The 5,124-nt window shown below is 47.9% G+C and overlaps 1 pseudogene across 1 annotated transcript; it reads left to right on the top strand.

The window, feature by feature from the left end:
- The first annotated feature begins 1,119 nt into the window (after positions 1-1,119).
- On the top strand, positions 1,120-3,103 carry LOC104659352 (annotated as a pseudogene). The gene has a single exon (XR_747579.2). The product of XR_747579.2 is annotated as a vasodilator-stimulated phosphoprotein pseudogene (transcript).
- The last annotated feature ends 2,021 nt before the right edge of the window (positions 3,104-5,124 follow it).

The raw sequence follows: 5,124 nt of genomic DNA, 5'->3' as shown, positions 1-5,124 counted from the left end.
TCCACTCTGGAGACTGAAGGCGTATTAGGCAGAAACAGTGTCACTACTTGTTTTTAGACTCTGAGCAGGAAGGGACTTCTCCCCAAGGAATGCTAAACCTAAGGCATCTGGTGGCCCTTAGCTCATCTAGAGTTGATGAAAAATGATGTGGGTGGGGACAGGGAAAACTGCTTTCCAAAACAGTTCTTTCCATAACTGTTTTGATTGGAAGTTTAGTCCATTAACATTCAAGGTTATTATTGATCAGTAAGGACTTACTCTTGCCATTTTGCTATTTGTTTTCTGGTGGTTGTGGTCTTCTCTTTCTTCTTTCCTTCCTTCCTGTCTTCCTTTTTGTGAAGATGATTTTCTCTAGTGGTATGATTTAACTTCTTGCTTTTGGTTTTTTGTGTATTCATTGAGTGTTGTGTTTTTTTTCTTTTTTGAGGTTCCCACAAGGCTTGCAATACTATCTTATCACCCATTGTTTTAAACTGATAACTTTACACTGCTTGCATAAAGGAACAAACAAATAAACAAGCAAAAAGAAAACTCACCAAAACTCTACACTTTAAATTTGTCGCTCTGCTTTTTAACTTTTTGTTGTTTCTACTTATATCTTATTACACTGTGTCTTGAAAAGTTGTTGTAGTTATTATTTTTGTTTGGTTCATCTTTCAGTTTTTGTTGTTTTTTTGAGACAGAGTCTCGCTCTGTCACTTAGGCTGGAGTGCAGTGGTACCATCTTGGCTCCCTGCAACCTCCACCTCCTGGGTTCAAGCGATTCTCCTGCCTCAGCCTGCCAGGTAGCTGGGACTACAGACACATGCCACGATGCCCAGCTAATTTTTTATTTTTAGTAGAGATGGGGTTTCACTGTATTAACCAAGATGGTCTCAATCACCTGACCTCGTGATCTGCCCGCCTTGGCCTCCCAAAGTGCTGGGATTACCGGCATGAGCCACTGTGCCTAGCTGGTCTCATCTTTTAGTCTTTCTACTTAAGATCAGAGTTGTGAACAGTGTAGCCCCCGCTGGCAAGGGGGGCGCGTCGGGGAGCGGACGCCGCATCCCCTTTCTGCCGCAGGGACCTCTCATCAGACCGCCTGAGGGAAGCGGCGCCCGGAGACTCGCCCTGGCCCGGTCCAAGTTCTACCCAGGAAGCCGGACTCTATGGGGCGGGACCCTGGGGGAGCCTGAGTCGAGCCCGGAGCCAGCCCCGAACCCCTGAACCTCCAGCCAGGGGCGCCCCGGGAGCAGCCAGTCCGTGGGCGCGCCGCCTGCCCGCCGATCAGCCATGAGCGAGACTGTCATCTGTTCCAGCCGGGCCACTGTGATGCTTTATGATGACGGCAACAAAGCGATGGCTCCCTGCTGGCACAGGTCCCCAGGCCTTCAGCCGCGTCCAGATCTACCACAACCCCACGGCCAATTCCTTTCGCCTCGTAGGCCGGAAGATGCAGCCCGACCAGCAGGTGGTCATCAACTGTTCCATCGTCCGGGGCGTCAAGTATAATCAGGCCACCCCCAACTTCCATCAGTGGCGCGACGCCCGCCAGGTATGGGGCCTCAACTTTGGCAGCAAGGAGGATGCGGCCCAGTTTGCCGCCGGCATGGCCAGTGCCCTAGAGGCGTTGGAAGGAGGTGGGCCCCCTTCACCCCCAGCACCTCCCACCTGGTCCGTCCGGAACAGTCCCTCTCCGGAGGAGGTGGAGCAGCAGAAAAGGCAGCAGTCCGGCCCGTCGGAGCACCTAGAGCGCCGGGTCTCCAATGCAGGAGGCCCACCTGTTCTCCCAGCTGGGGGTCCACCCCCACCACCAGGACCTCCCCCTCCTCCAGGTCCTCTCCCACCCCCAGGTTTGTCCTCCTCGGGGGTCCCAGCTGCAGCACATGGAGCAGGGGGAGAACCACCCCCTGCACCCCCTCTTCCGGCAGCACAGGGTCCTGGTGGTGGGGGTGGTGGGGGAGCTGGGGCCCCAGGCCTGGCCGCAGCTATTGCTGGAGCCAAACTCAGGAAAGTCAGCAAGCAGGAGGAGGCCTCAGGGGGGTCTACAGCTCCCAAAGCTGAGAGTGGTCGAAGCGGAAGTGGGGGACTCATGGAAGAGATGAACGCCATGCTGGCCGGGAGAAGGAAAGCCACACAGGTTGGGGAGAAAACCCCCAAGGATGAATCTGCTAATCAGGAGGAGCCAGAGGCCAGAGTCCCGGCCCAGAGTGAATCTGTACGGAGACCCTGGGAGAAGAACAGCACAACCTTGCCAAGGATGAAGTCATCTTCTTCGGTGACCACTTCCCAGACCCACCCCTGCACGTCCAGCTCCAGCGATGACTCGGACCTACAGAGGGTGAAACAGGAGCTTCTGGAAGAGGTGAAGAAGGAATTGCAGAAAGTGAAAGAGGAAATCACTGGAGCCTTTGTCCAGGAGCTGAGGAAGCAGGGTTCTCCCTGACCACAGGGACGGACCCAGAAGACCCGCTTCTCCTTTCCGCACACCCCGCCTGTCACCCTGCTTTCCCTGCCTCTACTTGACTTGGAATTGGCTGAAGACTACACAGGAATGCATCGTTCCCACTCCCCATCCCACTTGGAAAACTTCAAGGGGGCGTGGCTTCCCTGCTAACACCCATACTGGCTGCTGATTGGCTGGGGAGGCCCCCGCCCTTTTCTCCCTTTGGTCCTTCCCCTCTGCCATCCCCTTGGGGCCGGTCCCTCTGCTGGGGATGCACCAATGAACCCCACAGGAAGGGGGAAGGAAGGAGGGAATTTCACATTCCCTTGTTCCAGATTCACTTTAACGCTTAATGCCTTCAAAGTTTTGTTTTTTTAAGAAAAAAAAATATATATATATATTTGGGATTTGGGGGAAAAGGGAAATTTTTTTTTCTCTTTGGTTTTGATAAAATGGGGTGTGGGAGTTTTTAAGTGCTATAGCCCCAGGCTTGCCCCATTTGAGGCAGCTATTTAAGGGGAGGAGATGTCTCACCGGGCTGGGGGTGCCTCCCCCCACCCCAGGGACTCCCCTTCTCTCTGGCTCCTCCCCCTTTTCTATGAGGAATTAAGATGCTGTAACTTTTTGGAACCTCAGTTTTTTGATTTTTTATTTGGGTAGGTTTTGGGGTCCAGGTCATATTTTTACCCCTTGGAGAAAATAAGATGAGGGAGAACGGAAAAGGGGAGGAAACTTCTCCCCTCCCACCTTCACCTTTAGCTTCTTGAAAATGGGCCCCTGCGGAATAAATCTGCCAATTTTTATTAAAAAAAAAAAAAAAGGTAAGAGTTGTTTGCACACCACAATTACAGTGTTATAATACTCTGTTTTTCTGTGTACTTACTATTACCAGTGAGTTTTGTACCTTCAGATAATGTCTTATTGCTCACGAATGTCCTTTTGTTTCTGATTGAAGACTTTCCTTTAGCATTTCTTGTAGGATAGGTCTGCTGTTGGTGAAATCCCTCAGCTTTTGTTTGTCTGGGAAAGTCTTTATTTCTCCTTCATGTTTGAAGGATATTTTCGCTGGATATATTATTCTAGGGTATAAGGTTTTTTTGTTTTTTTTTCCTTCAGCCCATCACACATATCATGGCACTCTCCCCTGGCCTGTAAGGTTTCCACTGAAAGTCTGCTGCCGGATGTATTGGAGCTCCATTGTACGTTATTTGTTCCTTTTCTCTTGCTGCTTTAGGATCCTTTCTTTATCCTTGACCTTTGGAAGTCTGAATATTAAATGCCTTCAGGTAGTTTTCTTTGGGTTAAATCTACTTGGTGTCCTATAATGTTCTTGTACTTGAATATTTATTCTCTGTTATTATCCCTTTGAATAAACTTTCTACCTCTGTCTATTTCTCTACTTCCTCTTTAAGGCCAGTAACTCCTGGCTTTGCCCTTTTGGGACTATTTCTAGATCTTGTGGGCGTGCTTTGTTCTTTTAAATTTTTTGTCTCCTCTAACTGTGTATTTTCAAATAGTTTGTCTTCAAGCTCACTAATTTTTTCTTCTGCTTCATCAATTCCACTATTAAGAGACTGATGCATTATTTATTGTCGATTGCATTTTTCATCTCCAGAATTTCTGCTTGATTCTGTTTAATTATTTCAATCTCGTTGTTAAATTTATCTGATAGAATTCCAAATTCTTTCTCTGTGTTATCTTTAATTTCTTTGAGTTTCTCCGAAACCACTATTTTGAATTCTCTGTCTGGAAGGTCACATATCTCTGTTTTTCTCTGATTGGTCCCTGGTGTTTTAATTAGTTTGTTTGGTGAGGACATGTTTTCCTGGATGGTCTTGATGCTTGTGGACATTCAATGCCTGAGCACTGAAGAGTTAGGTATTTATTGTAGTCCTCTCAGTCTGGCAGTGCATTACCCTCCTGGCTTTGCTATGTGCCAATACACATGGAGTATTCCCAGCCAGAGAGGCTCCCGCAAGTCTTAGTGTTCAAGGTGTTTACTGGAGCTTCATCACAGAGGCATGCTTGATTGTCCACGTGGATGGATCTTCTCAGTTTTCAGTTTCCAGTCTTTCCAGGGGTGACCTAAAGCCTGGACTCTAAATCTCTTAGTTGGTTTCCCGGCCTGGCTAGACCCCACCCTAAATCTCATTATTAGACTATCCCTTATGACCCAAGACCCCCAGGCAAAGATATCCCTGTTAGGCATTACACATTGAAGATTACCTCCCAGGAGTCTAGGACAAAGGCCAGACCTCTTTTCGGTCAAGGTTAATTTTTATTTGAAACTGTACAACATGCCATCACTCTATTATCCTTTCTGTTTTATCTTCAAAATAACCCTAATTGATGGGTAAGGATGTTTATTATCATAAACAAGATCTTAAGAGGGAAGACGCTTGGGCAAGTTTGCACAGTAGATCCTGGACTCATGGTACAAGACTCTTTCCACTCTCTGAGAGCCCCGAGTGCTGAGAGGAAGATGGAAACAAGATGTGTATGTGTGTGTGTGTGCACATGTGTGTTTGTGCATGTAAATGTATATCTAATGAGTATGTGTGGATATGTGTACGTCTCTGTGTGTTTGTGTATATATGTGGATGTTTGTGTGTCTATAAGTATGGTTGTATATGTGTGTATCTGTTCGGTGGTGCACATCTGGAATACCAGCTACTCAGGAGGCAGATGAAGGAGGA

The sequence above is a fragment of the Rhinopithecus roxellana genome, chromosome 5 (genome assembly GCF_007565055.1).
Source record: "Rhinopithecus roxellana isolate Shanxi Qingling chromosome 5, ASM756505v1, whole genome shotgun sequence".
Taxonomy (NCBI): Eukaryota; Metazoa; Chordata; class Mammalia; order Primates; family Cercopithecidae; genus Rhinopithecus; species Rhinopithecus roxellana.
This window is presented reverse-complemented; position numbering and strand designations above follow the sequence as displayed.